The 19,840-nt window shown below is 36.9% G+C and overlaps 1 protein-coding gene across 4 annotated transcripts in view; it reads right to left on the minus strand.

The window, feature by feature from the left end:
* Positions 1-19,840, minus strand: part of LOC109050311 (tyrosine-protein kinase fynb) — a 73,591-nt gene that overhangs the window by 31,378 nt on the left and 22,373 nt on the right. The gene's annotated exons all lie outside the window — the stretch shown is intronic.

Genomic DNA, 19,840 nt, shown 5'->3' on the forward strand with positions numbered 1-19,840 from the left:
TGCATAAACTAATAATGACAGACTTTTGTTTAGGAACTGTATTAACTGTAACACAATTTTGTGATTATAAAATATTATTTGACAGCCCTAATATTGAATGGTGCTGGTTTGCACAGAATATCTTCAGAATATCGACAGCTAAGTTCTGATAAGTGCTTTATCCCTAATTATTTTAAGTAAAAACTTAAATATGAAGTATGATTTCTGTGAAAACATACATATTAGGAAATAAGAAAAGGAAAGGAGCCATGTGAGATGACAAAAAAAAAAAAAAGATTTGAGAAGAAGATAATATGTAGGGTGGAGACGAGACCAAAAGATGTGAAAAGAGGACATTGGAAATGAGACAAAAGGAGACATGAGGAGAGGACCAGAGAAACAGGAGTTGAAAGGAGCCAAAAAGAGAGTGAGAAGTGGATGAGAGGATAAGAGGCGAGAAGGTTAATGAGTTTCTGAGGAAGACAAGTGAGCTGCTTTATTAAGGGAATGACTGTAATAAGAGATGGGAAGGAAGCAAGAGAAATGATGAAAGGGCAGATGTAAAAAGAGATGGAGGTATCTTTTATATTTTAAGAAGAGGGAGGAAGAAAGACAGAGTGAGTGTGAAAGAGGTGGAGACTTCAAGATTGTGGCTGTTCCATTTACTGAAATTGATATGAAAAGTCCATGTCGAACTACAATAACATTACACTAGATTTATATAATTGCTTCATTTTTAACTGTGTAGACTGGCAGAAAGAAAATCTATACTCTATGTTTGTGGTCAACCAATATAGGTTTTTTTATGGCTGATGCAGATGAATAACAGGTAATAAAAGTAAACACTGAAACCAGTGCAGTCAATAAGTCTGTGCAGACTGTTAAAGGTGCAATGTGTAATGAAATGCAATATAATATACATAACTATGTTTTCAGAGGTGTATAAAGACCTTACGTAATGAACCGTTATGTTTTTATTACCTTAGATTGAGCAATTTCTATTTACATACACCGCAGGTCCCCTTACATGGAAGTCGCCACCATGTTTGTACAGTAGCCCTAAATGGACAAACAGCACTACAGAGTGGACCATTACTCCTTGTTACTGGATAAACAAGAACATACACAGCCACAGCATTAAAACCACCTGCCTAATATCATGTAGGTCCCCTCATGATGCCAAAACAGCTCTAATGCATTGAAGCATGTACTCCACAAGACCTTAGAACGTGGTTTCTGGCACCAAGGCACTAGCAACAGATCCTATAAGTCCTGCAGGGTGTGAGGTTGGACCTCCATGGATCAGATTTGTTGGTCCAGCACATCCCACAGATGCTCAGTCAGACTGAGATCTAGGGAATTTGGAGGCCAAAGGAACACCTTGAACTCGGAGGCCTCATTTACACTACATGAGTAAAGTGAACCAATTCTGATTTTGAGAGATTGGAAATTACCCACAAAAGTGTAAGCAGAAAAAAAGAACATAGATGCTGATACTCTCAAATCGGTTTCAGGCTTCATTTAAAAGAGGAAATAAATTTGATATGAATCAGATACATGCATTTGCATCAACCCTGCAAGTGTCCAGATTGGATATTACCCCGTACAAGTCGTACGTCATTGAAAAAACGATTGTGGTGCTTCATGTCAACTCAGTTTTCCAAGCAGTGTTGCCAAGTCTGTGGTTTTCCTGTGGTACTGGACCACTTTTACACTGTTGCCGCAGGTTGTTTTTTAGTACGTGGGTTAAAGCAATCCCCCCCTTTCCCCTGGAACAAGATTTTATTGGAGTGGGGACCACTGAAGTAAAAAAAAAAAACAAACAAAAAAAACAACAACAATTGGGCTAGTTTTGATTAGCAATGGGGATGGGTTTCTGGGTCAGTACGTCTACCGTGGGTTGTTTAGCCAAGTTTGTAGTGTATATGAAGATATCAGATATGGGTCACTTTTAAAATCGATATAGCTAGTATAGATATGGTTGGATATAGCCAACAAATCAGAATGGGGCATCAAGACCTGTGGAGTAAATGCGGCCTTCCTCAAACCCTTACTAAACATTTTTTATGCAGTGTGACAGAGTGTATTATACTGGTGAAAGAGGCCGCTGCTATCAGGGAACATCAGTGAATGGGTGTACGTGGTCTGCAATAGGGGTGTTGAAATTAATAGTTTCTTCGATGCATCGCAATGCAGATGAGGACGATTCGGTACCGGTTCAGTAATAGACCATAACCGATTATAACGTACTGATGACGTCATTTGTCACATACGTGTTTTATTGCGGTAGCATAAGCATGTTCGCTTGAAGCGCCGCTATGCAGAATGATCACTGTATGACATCAAGAACCACGAGAGCGATAAGAGAGCAGACGGATCCTTATGCTTTCGTGGTTGATGTCATACACTCATCCTGCGCAGAGCTGCTTCAAATTGAACGTGCCTAATGGCAGAGGGAGGCAAGAAGTGAGTGCGAGTAAAATGCTCCATCTACTTTAAAAGCCAACATCTAGCCACATTTCGGCTTTTATGAACAACCTGGTAAGCACGACCTGAAGAAGACACATGCTGTGTGCAAATCATGTCATGCACAATGAAGTATTCAGGGGGTAGGCATGGGCAAATGAAGCACGGAGACTTTCCTCTGACTGTTTCGGGAAAAGATGCAAAGCTTTGAGTTTCTCGAAAACAGTGCCATCTGGTTCATAAAAAATATATCAGCCAAAAGCCTGTGAAAGACGCTCTGTAGAATGAGCCATCTACCACATATTCCACAAATCGATTCAAGTTACGTGCACAAATAAAAGCTTAACCGTTTGTGTGTTTGTGTTTTTTGAATTTCTGTCTCTGATAAATTAATTACCCATTAAACTGTGCCATTTAATACCAGAACAGATATCAATATGATGTAAAGGAAGAATAATGTACACATATGAATTGCATATGACAGATACTGATTTTTTTTAAAATAATATGTATTCTTCATATATCTGACTGCTTGTAATTATTGACAAAATTGTATAAATGTGAAGTAAAATTGAAAATTGAGGATGCAGTGCATCGTCAATGTATTATGATGCATTGTGATATTGAATTGAATCAAATCAATGACATGATAATTGTAACCGAACTGAACCGTGAGACCAGTGTAATGTAGGTTCACACCTCTAGTGTGCAAAGGATCTTACTGTCAATGTAACTTCCAAATGAATGCCAGGAAACATGGTTTTCCAGCAGAATATTGCCTAGAACAGGGGTGCCCAAACTTGGTCCTGGGGGGTCGGTGTCCTGCAGAGTTTAGCTCCAACTTGCCTCAACACACCTGCCTTTAAGTTTCTAGTATGCCTATTAAGAGCTTGATTAGCTGGTTCAGGTTTGAATCATTGGGGTTTGTGCTGTGATGTTTGTGATGTTGGCCCTTAAGGGACCAAGTTTGGACACCCCTGGCCTAGAACATAACATTGAAACATTGAATAGGCCTGCCTATTTTAATCGGAAATTATATTTTTGATGTTTATTGATGCTCATAAATACACAATTAAAGTGCAGTGGTAATTCTGCTTGTAGCTGGATCATGGAATGTGAGTTGTCACCATAGTAATGACCTTGTCCCAGTTCTTGCAGTCATTGCTTGCGAAGCAACCATCCATGTATAGCTTTCCAACACACACTCACATTTGAGCTCAGACTCTCACACTAAAGGACATACCAAGGGAACATGCCCCCAACCCAGCGGAGATGAAGCTACTGGCCTTCATCTTTACCGTCTGTCAAATATGGCCAGCTTGGCACCATTGTGTCAAACAAACTCAGTATCATAGAGAGGGAGAGAACTGAAGCTAAAATGTAGCCATAGACTTTGTATAGACTAAAAATTAGAATCATATCACTAGTCATATCATAGCTACAGAAAAACAATATCCATTGCTTACAATATCTTAGTTCAAACATTTACAGAAATATTGATGGATTCTTGATTAATTCTGGATTTCATAAGAAAAAATGTCATCTGAATTTGGTGTGAAAAAATTGAGTAGATGTGTGTGGTGTGGACCATTTTAGCAGATTTAACTTTAGCATATTTAGTAACATCAGATGCACTCTAAAAAACGCTGGGTTGAGACAACTGGGTAGGACGTTGGGTTGTTTTAACCCAATTTTGGGTTGAAAATTGGTCTTGATCATAACCCAGTGGCGCTGGGCTGAGAACGCGGACGTGAAAGAGAGCACGCACGTCAACATCGGGTGAAACTGATGCGATCAGCCGCCATTTCCTCAGCGTGAAAGAAGCGAGAAGTGAGTGAAAGACATTATGGTAAGTAAAGATTCAAAATGTAATGTTATCATTCATTGTTTATATCCGGGAGCATTTTGAGGTTTCAAGAAAGGCGGAAATAAAAGAGCTTATATTGAAAAATACACGGACACTAGTGATGCGCAGGTCGTCTCATAACGGATCGGGTTGGGGCGGGTAAAGAAATTGGCACTTTATTTGCGGGGCAGGTTGGGGCGGGTCATTAAAAACAAAATAAAAAAAAATCCATGTATGTTGTGTGCAATTCCCTATAGCCTATATTAAATATTTGGAATATATATTTTCATATTTTATTAGGTTCTTTGATAAGGTTACAATACGAAGGTCTATGTAGCAACGTAACTTGCGTGATGTCCCCGATGCCCGGGTCATCTCATAGCCCGCGAACCCCGCGGGTCGGGCGGGTAAAGAAATTTAACTTTATTTGTGGGCCGGGCTGGGGCGGGCCAAATAATTTCATAAAAGCGGGACCTGCGGGTTGGAGAAAAATTGGAGGTCTTAATGGCCTCTTTTACTGAATGGAAGAGGTAATTTTAATATAACGTCCGTGAGTGTCTTATGTCATATTTACATAAGATTTTACAATATCTACACTTTTTGAGGTTTTAATAGACGGTTATGGTTACGGTTACACTCATGTTAATTTGTTATCTTATTTTTCGTGGTTAAACTGAATGTAAAGGAAACCGCGTTATGTAATTAAGACTAGCATAATTATTTTGAGGCTGTTGAAGTGGTATTGTTTAAAATTGTTAAAAGTAATGTTTTGCATGTAATATTTCACACTTGTTGTGCTTGTGTCTTCAGTGTGCCCATGCCGGGAGTTAACTAATGTTATACAGAAGCATGCTTTTGTGAGGAGGAGGCGGTTTTCTCAGCTTGTTCAGAAGAGAGGGAAAGACGGTTTTATGGCAAGTAACGTAAACTTCATAATTCCATCCTGTTATCATTTTTTTAACTAAGACTAAAAGAATGTTTGTTTTTGTAGATGTTGAACGCCAGAGACAAGATAACTTCATTCTTTTGAGACTGATGTGAATTATTTTTTGAAAATAAAGGTTTCTGTTGTCTCCGGCCTGTTTACTTCACATTTTGAAGCAACGACAGTATGATTACATGTTCATATTTTATTTGAACCATTGATGTCCCTTTTTTCATTGCAGAACTCAAACTAACTTTGGAGTTAAGGACACATAAGCCTGCTTGTGTGAGGAGGAGGGGATTTTCTTAGCTTCTTTGGAAGAGAGGATGAGACAGTTTAAGGCAAGTGAACTTCATAATTCCATGTTATCAGTTTTTTTTTTTTTTTTTTTTTTTTTTTTTTTTTACTAAGAGTAAAAGTTTGTTTTTTTTGTTTTTGTAGATGTTGAAAGCCAGATACATAGGAGAGCATCATTCTTTTGAGATTTATGTAAGTTATTTTTTAGAAAATATTTTTTTCTTTTGTCTCCTGCCTGTTTACTTCACATTTTGATGCAACAACAGTGTGATTACGTGCTCATATTTCATGAAAACCATTGATGTCTGTGTTTTTCATTGCAGAACTCAAACCAACTTTGGAGTTGTCTGATTTGGAGAGTCATCATTCTTGGTCTTCCTTTCTTAAAGGAATAGTTCACACACACAAAAAAAAAAAATTTACTTTCCCTCATGTCATTCCTAACCTATAAGACTTTTGTCTGTCTTTAGAACACAAATGAATATATTTTAAATTTTCTCATAATTTTGTGTTAATCCATTGAGAGTCTGGATAATCGGTATTTTCAAGCCTCATAAATACAGAGTTATTGTAGAAGTAATCAATTCCGATATTTATACTGTATATGAATAAATCTTAAATTATATGATAGCGAACATGTCTGTTCAAAAGAAAATATTGGTCTCCCAGACTAGCAATGGAGGACAAAAATTAACATTGTACATTGTGAAATTATAAAACAGACTATTTATCTATCCTTACTAATGTGAATACACCTCTATCTGAAAATGGATAGAGTTTAATTAAATGTTTTATTTTTTCAAATGTTTTTCTCTTTTTAGGCCACTGATGAAGAACAGGTGGTGACTGGGATGAATGCTGGTCAAATAAGAGCATGTCATTTCCTCTAAACTGATGCAACAGTGATTTTAAAGGAGGACGCTGCCCTGGATGATGTAAAAGATGACACCTGCTATGCTGATGGGGCTTCTTCATGACTACATCAATTATGCTAAAGAGATCATGAAAATTGACAGTGATACATGATCTGTATTCATGGACTATGTAACAAACTGTAAGTGTATAATTTGTAAAAACAAAATGTTAAATGCTTGTTCTGTGTTGTTTAGTAGAAATGGATAAAAGCGTCTGCTAAATAACTAAATGTCATTCATACACATGCTCACATTCTTTCACACACACGTGTCTGTTAAATGTTATAATATCAGTGTTAATGTTGTGGTTTATTTGTGTACTGTAATGCCAGAATAGTTTGTAAAGAACTTAACTAATTGTACAATTATTGTATAATAGTGTTTTTGTATATTTTTATACAATATATACAATTTACCAAAAGTCAAATTTGATCTTAAAAGTTATATTCAATAAATGTTAAATGCTTTATTTATAAACTCTGTAGCTGTTAATGCCATACTTTTCTGAATTTCTTCTTGCATGTTACTTTTTGACGGTTTTCTCTCGTTTTTAATAAATATTTACCTTTTGATAGCTATTATTTGTGTGTAAAAGTGATTTTAAAATGAACAAGATTTGTAGGTTTAATGTCTGGCTCAACTTGGGTTCATTTTAGCCTAGCAATGTAGTAATTTTAAACCATAAAAAAGCAACCCAGCATGCTGGGTTAAAAATAATAACCCAGCTTGTTGGGTTAAAATAACCCAGCGCTGGGTTGCCAAAATAACCCAAATTGGGTTGTTTTCAACCCAGCCGTTTTTAGAGTGTGGTTGACGGATCGACCACTGACATCATCTAGGGCTAGCAGAAATCTTGCTTGACCGCAGCTGTCTTTTTTAAGTCCAGCAGTGAAGGTCATCATGGATTCTTAAAATAAACCCCTCTAAGATTAAATGAGGAAATAAAGCGATGACCTTGTGCTGATAATGCAGCTGCATCCACGGTTTGCCTCTCACCTCCAACCTCTGAACTGACTGTTTTTCTTTTAGCCAAAGTTTAAAGATAGAAACAAAGTGGACTTTCTCTAACATACTAAGTCTTCTTTTCCATATGCACAGTAGCTCCTGTATTAAGCTCTGCACAAAACTCTATGGCTTTAATTCTAGCAAAAATCTTAGTCATACATATGGCCAACATATGAGCAGTTCCATAATACAAAACCAATTGAACTCAGCACAGATCAATTAAATATTTTTTTGGAAATTTTTAGTTCAGAGATATGGATTGATGTACACACATGTGGGGTTGCACATGTGGTAGTGATTATACATGTAGGTCACCACCTGACCCGCAAACACATGATGCCACATCAATTCATGTGCAAATGTATTTTGTGCTTTTGTCATCAGGAGAAAGAGGAAGTTTGTCATTGTTCAGATAAACGCCTGGATTTCCACAGTTTCCTTAAGTTCTATTCAGCCAACAGACAAGGCCAAGGGCTATAGGCTATACATCTGAGAGTTGAAGTGTGTGTTTTCATGCTACAGTACAACACTTTCTTCTATCTCAGTTTAATGTACAGAGACAACTATAAGTAAGCCATTAGAAGTGTTGGGGGTAACGCATTACAAGAAATGTGAGTTAATTAATCATATAACTTTTTTTCAAATAACTAGTAAAGTAATGCATTACTTTTATAATTCAGAAGAAATGCACTTTTTCAAATAAGTAACACCAGTTACTTTGTTTTTCCATTTATTGACTCTCCTGTCCCCATGATGAGAAATCATGAGTAAGTGCAGAGGCGTTGTGTGAGCAGTGTAAACATGATGCTTTCTGTAGTTCTAGACTAAAGGCCCAGATATGCTTCAAACGAAGTTTGTTTTCGTTCTTTGTTTGGGGGCAAATAGAAGTTTGAAAAGGCTGAGCGACGGTATACTGTTTCCAAACTTTCCAACACCCTGGAGGCGGGGTGTAGATTAATGTAAATGTGTCGCTACAATTGCGCATATCCCCTAAACAAAACAACGTTGAAATGAAGAAGTGTAGGCAATCTAAGTGTGAGATGGGCCCAAATGGTAAGAATATTATAGACAAAAGAATAATGATTAGCAGCAGTTCACAGTCAAGTATCATGTATCAAGTATCATGTTTGCAATACAAAAGAACCATACCATTTCCATAATCAGTCCTTTATGGGAAGTGTGAATGTCTCATAGTCTGAAAACTTTAGCATGATGTGGAAAAAAAAATATTGGAGTTAGTTTGTTACTTTATTTTATTAGTGTTCATTTATTTTATTAAACTGGATAAATTATTACACCTTTTTATATGGTATCATAATTTGATAAAAACAAAGGTTTATTGTATGTTCGTTTGGCATTTCATTTATTGTATACCCTTTAAATTCGCTTATTGAAAGAACAACAGCAGCAGTATAGTGTAACATTTATTGAAACATGTATTTGGTACTTGCTACCTTATATCTTTACTCTTTCCTTTCATTCTTTTCATGGCTTTGGAAAACTTGTCTCGGATGTTTCTCTGCATCGCTTTTTGAATAACTCCGGGTCGTCGACACCAAGCTTCGTAGCAATTTCTTTCTAGGAATTAAATACATTCTCTGAATCTTGAAGTCTCTCTGCGAGCGATTGTACAGGTGTGGATATATTTGTGCCAGCTAAGCTAGTGTTGTCAAAAGACCCGGTACTTCGGTACCAAGTCAGTACTAAAAAAATGAAAATGTCACAGTACCAGGTTTCTTTAAGTACCGGTGGTACCGAGTACCCGGTCAACCCGGTTCTTGGCGCATACAGCGATATGATTTCCGTGAAGCAGAAAACGCGGACGGAATCTCAGAATCCAGTCATGAAAATGAAACTTACATTTTAACAGGGACAGTCACGGAATTTGTCAAAGTTAGCATAAATTAATCAAATCAAATCTCCATATGGACCAGTATCTGTAAATGTTCTGCGCGTCTCTGTGTGAGTGAATGAATGAATGAATGAACGGCAGAGACGTGCGGGTTTATTTACTACATAGACTGAAGCGCGTGACGCTTGCAGTAATTTCAGCATCTGCGTCTCAATGAGGACATAAATACATAAACAACATCACCAGAACTGTTCTGAGTCACTTCACAAGCATTTTACAGTTTCATTCGAGTAAAACCAGTGTCAGTTTAAAGGTATCCACGGCAACCCAGGGTTTCCCACACATTGATTTATTACAATATCAAAACTGGCCGCCACAAATAGATTTTCCAAAAGGCTTTGACTTCATTGAATAAACATGAGCACTGCACGTGTCAAAAACCGATGCGGGTGTTTTTATATCACTGGAGTTCTGAAGGAAACCGACTGTATTTAGAAAATTTTCGATTTCGTTTCATTTTGCATGTAATGCTTGATAAGGCAGCGTTTGTGAGCTCAGCGCTGCTTTGCAGCCGTTACCGGAGAATCCGGTATCTCTCCCGCTCTTAAAGCGCCTTCTGCTGGCAGAAAATGAATTTGCATATATATGTATATATGGGGAAATAAAGATAGAAATAAATCACACAATATTTCTTCCATGTTTTAATTTTAATAGCAAATCCCCTTTATTTACCAAAAAAATTCATTAATTAAAAGACAAATTAAATTTGGGTGAAACTTGTTTACTGTTTTTCATAATTATATTACTTGTAGAAAAACTTTAAACACAATTGTAAATAAGTATAAAGAATGGCATTGGTTTTATTTTTAGTGATAAAATGTGTTTTTTTTTTTATTAGCATATTTTTGTGTTTTGCTTTGGTACCGAAATTGGTACCGAGAACCGTGGATTTTCACTGGTATCGGTACCGAATACTGAAATTTTGGTACCGTGACAACACTAAGCTCAGCTATTCGACACTCCAGTGTATTCAGGAGATGCTGTTCTATGCTCGGACCTCTGTAGAATGAGAAACGAACCTTGGAAAAAAACGCACGTCAAAGAAGGTGGAGTTTCAGAACACACCCATTGATTTTGTAACTGTCACGGACCAATGGAAGCTCAAAGGTGTTTAGGAGCCAAAACAAACTCCCCCAGAAAGTTCCCTTTGGTTTGAACTTTGTTTCTGCCTGATTTTGTTCGAAATGACGTCATATCAGTTTAACCTGGCTTACACATAACTCTAATACGCTTCTAATATCCAAATCCGTTAAAGGATTTTTAGGCTGCATTAATTAGTTAAACCGGAACCGGGAACACTTCCCATAACACCCGATGTACTTGCTACATCGTTAGAAGAATGGCATCTACGTTAATATTAGTCTGTTTTTCTCTTATTCTGAGGTCACAGTAGCCACCAGATCCAGTCTGTATCCAGGTCAGATGCTGGATCAGCACCTAGAGAGGACCTCTACAGCCCTGAATGTCAGCGGAGACCAGGACAACTAGATGAGCCCCAGATACAGATCCCCTGTAAAGACCTTGTCTCAGACGACCACCGGGACAAGACCACAGGAACAAGACCAAAGGAACCAGATGATTCCAGGCTGCAATTTGCTGCAGCCTGGAATTGAACTTCTGGTTTCGTCTGGTCAGAGGAGAACTGGCCCCCCGACTGAGCCTGGTTTCTCCCAAGTTTTTTTCTCCATTCTTTCACCGATGGAGTTTTGGTTCCTTGCTGCTGTTGCCTCTGACTTGCTTAGCTGGGGACACTTCATTTACAGTGATATCGTTGACTTGATTGCAAAAGATTGCACAGATACCATTTAAACTGAACTGAGCTGATGACATCACTGAATTCAATGATGAACTGCCTTTAACTGTCATTTTGCATTATTGACACACTGTTTACCTAATTAAAGTTGTTCAGTTGCTTTGACACAATCTGTTTTGTTTAAAGCGCTATATAAATAAAGGTGACTTGACTTGACTTGATGACCACCCCCATTTACAGGTCAATGATGCTGATTACATATTCAGAAACTTGGCCCACCTAGTCAAGGTGAAGTAACCAGGAAGATGTTGGATAAGGAACTAAAAGATGGTATAATTACTCCCGCTGATTTAACTAACAAAAGAATAAATGAAATGTGATAAATTATACCCAGAAGGAGGATGTTAAAACTTCACTAAATCAAACTGAACAGATGACAATGCTAGAAAGTAATGCGGATCAGTTAAGACGCACTCTTGTGTGTGGGTACAGGTTTCAGATCATACAGAGTTTTGTGAGGATTTCCTTTTTGGCCTTTAACCGTTCAAAAAAAATTCCACTAGCTACAAAGCCACACTAGTCACATTAGATGAAACAAGCAGTCACTAGGTGTGGTGATCAGTGTATTGTGCTGCTGTAACACTTGACAACGTTGTTTGAAGTGCTGCTATATTTGTGTGCATGTATGAAGTGTTTGTTCGAGAGGATGTGGTTAACCTGAGTATAACAATGATAAAGGAACACACAACCACACAAACTTTCCATGAGAGGTGGTTCTCCTATGAGGGCAACAGGAGGAGCCAAGATATCTTTAAATAAAATGTCAGAACATTAGTCTAATCTGTTAATTAGTCTGAGAGGCTAAAGAGGATGGTAGCAAATAACCAGCAGATAGCTGCTCTGTTCCAAAACCTAGTAAGCTGTGATCAGATGCTTATCTATAGGCCTACTTAAAGAAAACCTTACCTTGCTGTTAAGGTTCTTAATTGATCTGAAATGACTGAATGGGTGTTTGTGTGATGGGGGATTTCCAGTGACACGACTGCCAGTCAGACACGGGCGCAGGAGACACATCAGACAATCCCGCGCAGTTGCTAGGAGACCAGATTCCGCCACACAGCACAATATCGATATTCACAATATGTGACCCTGGACCACAAAACCAGTCTTAAGTAGCACGGGCATATTTGTAGCAATAGCCAAAAATACATTGTATGGGTCAAAATTATTGATTTTTTTTAATGCCAAAAATCATTAGGATATTAAGTACAGATCATGTTCCATGAAGATATTTTGTAAATTTCCTACCGTAAATATAATAAAACTTAATTTTTGATTAGTAATATGCATTGAACTAAGCACTTCATTTGGACAACTTTAAAGGCAATTTTCCCAATATTTAGATGTTTTTGCACCCTCAGATTCCAGATTTTCAAATAGTTGTATCTCGGTCAAGTATTGACCTATCCTAACAAACCATACATCAATGGAAAGCTTATTTATTTTTCAAAAATTGACACTTATGACTGGTTTTGTGGTCCATGGTCACATATATTCCGACTGACTTTGTTGGTGGTATAACATTATTAACGCAGCTTTATGAATATCATAATGATTTTAATATGCTTTTTAACTGGTTACCTAAACACATTATACTATTCATTATACTAGTTATAAAATTTTTCCTTATCATGCAAATATGAATCGTAAGACAAAATTGTTAATTTATTTATTTTGTTCATCCTTTATTGTGATAGGACAGTATAGACAGACAAGAAGCATAGTGATTGGGGGGGCGGGTCTGGGGGGGGTTGCGTGAGATCAGGAAAGTTCTTCGAGGCGGGACTCGAACTTGGGTTGTCTGAAGCACAGACATTAACCTCACCCAGAGTCAGTACAGGTGGAGGAGACGGACCACCTATTGATCAAACTTATAACACATACAATATCAGTTTAAACTTAAGGCAATAAGAAACATATGCACTACTGTTCAAAAGTTTGAACGATAAGATATATATATTATAAAATATATTATAGAATTTTAAAGAAATTAATGCAGCAGTGCATTACTGTATTCAACACTGATAATAAGAAATGTTTCTTGAGTAGCAAATATTAGAATGATTTCTGAAGGATCATGTGACACTGTAGACTTTGCCATCACATGAATAAATTATATTTCAAATATATTAAAATAGAATTTTCTTAATTTTTAAATGGTAATACTTTTTTTTACAATATTACAGTTTTTACTGTATTTTTGATGAAATACATATAGCCTTGAGCAATGTAGTGTTCATGTGACCCTTCACCACAAACACATGCACACAAGCACTGTTCAGTCACATCAGTCGAAGCAGAAATTCTCAGGAAATAAGACCCTTCGATGTGCACGTTTGTGCATACATGTGGTCGGTGCATCCAGTCGCTGCATGCTCACAATCATTGTGGCTTTTGTTTTGATGCCTCTGCAATTGTGCTTGCATATCTGTATGTAACACAATCTTGGCATCTCTGACACATAACAAAACACACAGACACATAGAATCTTTTGCTTCACAAATTTGTGAGTGTTACTGTGTGAGATTTCATGTGATATTATTTTCCCAAACGCACAAACAGGTCCCACTTTATATTAAGTTGCCATAACTACGATGTACATCCTAAAAAATAAGTACATTGTTCTTATTGTGTTCATATTGTATTGCAAAACACTTTTGCTGCTATTGAGGAGGGATATAAGGTTAGGGACAGATTTGGTGGAATGGGTAGGTTTAAGGGTGGGTTAAGGTGTAAGGGATGGGTCAACAGTGTAATTATAAATGTAATTACAAAAATTAATTACAGATTTAATTACTTGCAGGTATTTTTTTTAAATATAAGTTCAATGTAAACGCATGTATGTACACAATAAGTGCATTGTACCAAATGATTAATTTAAATGTAAGTACATAGTAGTTAAGGCCACCTAATACAAAGTGGGACCAAACAAACAAATCTTGTTCATTATATGATGTATTAGGGCTGCACGATTAATCATATTTTAATCTCGATAACGATATCCACCTTTTTAGATTAATTAAAAATAATCATAATGATATTGTCCGGCTCGTTATTTATCCTGAAACGTGTTTTTAATTTGGCATTTGCGTTATCTTGCATTGCTAACAAGTCTTCACTAGCGTTCATGCTTGTGGTTGCCAGATGTGAAGAGCTTTAAGCCCCAAAACAGAGCTTTTTTTCTTTCAGGATACACTTTCTGCCCGGTGTTTTATTTAATTTGTGCAATCTGGCAGCCCTGTGCATGCTCACTGATGGTGGAACAAGCACTGATGATGATATGAAAACATACGAGTTTAGCGATCTCTCCACAGCGATATTCTGCTTACATGAAAGTGTCATCTAGACAATGTGTGTTTTTTCACAAGCCATTTGTACTGTTTGTGTTACCAAATGTGCCATGATCAAACTTTCAATTGTTGGCCCACCTGAAGAGTTTCAATAATGGATCTATTGTGTTTGAGGGATACATCTGCTTTTCCTACCTGTGACAATACAAAAATTTACATAAATTGGAATTGTTGGAATTTATATTAAGAGTTTTACCAGTTTTCATGCTGAAAATGGCATGGCGATGTTAGTTTTCAGTGTGTATTAACGATCTTTGAGCTAATTTACTTTGCGATCTGAGTGGCTTTTTCCCATTTGCAAACAAATTGTCACTTAGAAAATGTAATGTGGATACAGATGACAAAACACTAAACAAAACCATGAGTTTTGTATTATCATAGTTGGTTAAATGAAGTCAGTGTATAGTCAGTGGAGGTTGGTTAAAGGACACGAGATGTTATTGCATTTCCCTGCTGAATAAAAAACAAACAAACCTAAAACCAGCCTAAGCTGGTTGACTGATTTTAGTTGGTTATCCAGCCCGGTCTTTGCTGGTCAGAGCTGGTCAGAAGGCTGGTTTTAGAGGGGTTTTGACCACTTCCTTAGCTGGTCAGGCTGGGAGACCAGCTGGAACAACCAGCTAAAACCAGCTTGACCAGCGTACCAAGTTATTATCAGTTTAACCATTATCGTGCAGCCTATGATGTATTATGTATTGCTGCAGTTTATATTGAAACATTTCACCCTCCAGTGTTAATTATTTTCAGAGAAGAAAAGTGAATAGTGCTGAAATCCCTGACTGCTCCACAGCTAGCTTGACTGTGTCACATGAAGCTTGTTCCTACCCACAATCCTTCATGTCTATCCACAGTCCTATGAATGACTGAAAGGCAGCTGGGTGGTTCAAAATTAAAAACAGAAATAGTTACTACCGTGGATTACCCCACCCCCACCTCCGGCCCTAATGTACACCACCAACCACTGATCTGAGAAAGGCAGCTTGGAAGTCAACTGAACTTTATCACGACTGGCGCTGTGGTTAGACACAGTTTTAAAAATGTTTTGAATTGTTTTTTTTTTTTTTGTTTTTTTGACTTGTGGCCTCTTAAAAACATTTTTGGGTAAAAAGATTCAATTAAGACATGTCAAAATTCTTGCCTGGTCACATTTATTACCAAAATTGAAAGAAATGCAAATAAATAAATACATATTTTGCATAAAGGCAATTGAGCTTATTTTAGCCATCTTTTGCACTATGATTATTTGTAATATAATTAAGCATATTTGGGCTAAATCCTTCCAAACTTTCAGAAGCCACCTTAAATGTAAAGAAAATCCCATGTGTAATGCAATAAAAAGGGTCTCAACGTCACTACTGTAACTATATTAGAGCTGCACCAAATGAATGTCAAAAACACTGATTTATAATGCCGCAAGTGAAGTCTTTAAAAGTGAGTCACTGAATCATTCAAGAGATTTGTTTAAAATGCTGATTCCTCCAGTAATGGAACAAGTAAAGTCTTGAGTCATTGAATCATTTTATTGGTGTTTTTCTGATTAGTTCAAGTTATTTGTTTAACATTTTGTCAGAATCTGTAAATTACATGTTATTTTGTTTAGCGGTCTCTTCAGAATCATGGAAAAACTGTGATTTAAAAAAGAAAACAAAAAATCATTACTCCAGTCTTAATTGTCACATGATCCATCAGAAATCATTCGAATATGCTGATTTGCTGCTATAGAAACTATTTTATTACACTCAATATTGAAAACAGTTGCACTGCTTACATTTTTTGTAAGTATACAAAAGAATCAAAAGTGAAAATGAAAACATTTATAATGCTATAAACGAATCTTATTTAAAAAAAAATGCTGTTAAATACTTTTCATTCATCAAATAATGCATCATATATTCCACAAAAAGGAGCAGCAAAAACTATTTTCAACATTGCTAAGAATAAGAAAAAATATTAATAACAAAACTATAATAACAATAACAACAATAAATAACTGATAGGCTAAAAATCAAGAACCAAACTAAGCATATGACAATCAAATAAATGACCTTGGTAAGACTTCTTTCAAAAACATATACTTTTACATTTACAATGACATTTAGATTGCCCTAAATGCTTCTTTCTCATAACACAGACAAAAATGTACTTTTATTTAATCATTTTTGAGCTGCTATCTCTTCCCTGGATTGTGATATCAAACCTGCCAGTGAAGGGATTTGTGTGTGTCTGTGTTGATTTAAAAATGGAGGAATGCTGGGCTGTGTCTTTAGGTGAACAAGTGTCAGCGACCAGATAAAAGATCTTTATAAGGCTGCATTCTCTGTCTGAGTGAACTCTGTGGTGTGTGAAAACAAGAACCAAGAAAAGTGGCTCTGCACAATGTGCGTCACAGCTCTGACTGGGAACAACAGAACAGGAACAGCTGGCCTATCCAATCCTCATCTGTCCATTAAAAGGTATTAATGCTGCCCCATAAAGCCTCTTTAGAGATGCCACCGTGCAGAATGTGACAGACTGCACTCGATTTAAAGGCTCTGCTCTTAATTATGCAAACACACTGTGAAACTGCAGCTCCACTGAGACTGTGTGGGTTAAAGGAACGTCTGTGATATTTTGAGGTGCTCATGTAGGTTCTGTAGGCTGGTGTGGTGGAAGGTATGAGTTGACAGGGTGAGTGTTTATTTGGGGTGTTGCATGCACACGTGTTGGTATCAAACTCATGGCCTGCTGAAATGAAAGAAAAATGTTACACGCTCGCCTGACATTAACTGCCATGAAATACTTTAGTTAACACACAAAAAAAATCTTTTTTGGTTTGGTCTTAACATAAGTTAAATTTTTCTAATTTGATAATTGTATACATTTATTTATTATTATTTCTTTACTGAACTGAAATGTTCAATATTAAGTTTTGTTTTGGCATTTGCACAACACAGACATTACTCATCTTGGTGTTTTCCTTTAAAACAAGGTTCATTCTAGAAGACCCATGACAAAATTTCAAACCCACATACCATTAAAAGATTATTATTTATTTATTTATTTTTATATATAAAAGCCTGGATTCAGTGATGGTCAGTGGTGGCTTGTGGGTTTTAAAATTGAGGAGGCACACTAATTGTATTGGTCTGGGATCCCTGCCGATTATTATTATTATTATTATTATTATTTGCTTAACCACTTTAAAATGGCTTTTTGGTTGCTTTTAGTCAGAAAACGTAAAGAAAACAACACACATACAACAAGATAATATAATATCACTTACCTGGCCTATCACTTGAAGCAAACATCCATCCCTTCTTAAAAGTCTGTGTTAAAAGAGAGCTGCCTGTTGTGCTATTTAATTAAGTCGACCGCTGTAGCCTATATGCAGCTTAATTAAGTGTTCTCCTCAGTTAACAGTCTCCTCTTTGTCTCTCCATATCACCGTATGCTGCGTATGCTCTTCTGTTTCAGCCGCACCACAAGGATGCGCTGTTTCTATGTGTATTTTGCTTTGGTTTGAAATAAAACAGCACATCCTTGTGGCGCGGATGACACAGAAGAGCATTCACAGCATACGGTGATATGGAGAGACACAGAGGAGACCGTTGACAAAGGAATTATTTAATAAAGCCATTATTTTTGTTTTCTTCCCTTACAAAAAGTTTTTCCGTCACGTCATATAACCCAGATTGCAAGTCTGATGGCAGATGGAGTATTCTGACAATGACTTTCATACCTTTTATGGACCTTGAAACTGTTATTTATTTGGCAGTCTATGGGACAGTCACAGGCCTCCCGGTTTTCATCCAAAATATCTTAAATTGTGTTCCAAAGACGAACGGAGCATTTACAGGTTTGGAACGACATGGGTGTAAGTGATTAATGACAAAATTTTCATTTTGGGGTAGAGTATCCCTTTAAGCCTTGCCAGTTTAGATATTAAAGAGCCAGAAGATGCAAATGAGAACTCGCACGCGCTGGGAGAAGAACTGTGTGCGAGCAAACCTGCATCTCAGAACGCGCACAAATATTGACTTCGCTTTCAAGTAATGCTTTAAAGGACAAATTTACTGGATATGTGCAATGTCTGACAGCCAAATTAAACAAAACGCTTCCTTACAAATGATCAGCAGACAAGTGATTCAGGCAACCCACTGACTAGTTAATGCATTTCTAGAGATGCCAAGACCAAATGTACCTAAATAATTTTGCCACTGAAAAACCATATTGGTGAAATTATGATTTCCAGACTGAAGTGTTTATCTGTTATTTTACATTTGATTACTTTATTCAATTTCTGTACCTAAAAACTGTTAGACCTACCTAAAAAAAACTGAAAAGCACTGTTTATTTTATTTGTATTTATTTGCTCGGTTGTATTTATTAGTTCTGTTGCTTGTATTTAGATTATTTGTTCTTATTTTCTTCATTTTTATTTGATCTATTTTATTTGACAATATAGCACAAACATAGCACATAACTGTGCCGAAACGGTGACTAAATCCGTGATACGAACCGAACCGTGAGTAACTTGAACCGTTACACCTCTAGTATTTTCCAATCCCACCCTACCCTCTACCCTCTCTCTGCATAGCTTCCATTGTCTACTGTTGTCCACTCTATACTGTACTATAAAATTAAAGGTAAAAAATGCCAAAAAATAATTCCTTAAAAAAAACTTGAAGGTGCTTTTTCATCTGAAATCATCGCTTAAATGTTCCTGTTGGATGTTAGAACAGAATCTTTTGCAATATGCATGATTTATGACGTATATAAATATACTCAATTTAAGACATTTATTAGATGTTTGTATAAAGATGATACTTTTTTTTTTCTCGATGCTTTCTTTGATCTTTTATGCAGAGCTTCATCTTCACTGACGTGTAGCACAGAAATGAAACTGAACCAGGACAGAACCAGAAATATGGTTTCCATCCACACATGATGCTTCTTCACCCTTCATCTTGCTCCAGTGTATAATGCTCATTCAGACTGTGCAAAGCATCAAAGTGGAAAGTGCTTATTGGAGCCACAGAGGTCTGGTTTAATGCAAGGAGGCCCTGGCTTCTCTTTATTAGGATTGTCAGGCCTGCTGAGATGCTCACTCCATACATCTTTGATGTGCAGTCACCCACTGACACTACCCAGCAGGCCCTGGGCTTAAAATGCTGACCAGTGTGTTTCTCTTCTCAGACAAGAAAAAAGAAACCCAAGGAGAGAAAGAGAGAGACCTAAGGGGCATAGGACAGTAGCTCCAGTAAGCAGCTCCAGCATTATACTGTATGGAACCCGTGACTCACTGAAACGTCAAACACACACACACACACACACACACACATTCCACAGAGTCT

The sequence above is a fragment of the Cyprinus carpio genome, chromosome A20, assembly GCF_018340385.1.
Source record: "Cyprinus carpio isolate SPL01 chromosome A20, ASM1834038v1, whole genome shotgun sequence".
NCBI lineage: Eukaryota > Metazoa > Chordata > Actinopteri > Cypriniformes > Cyprinidae > Cyprinus > Cyprinus carpio.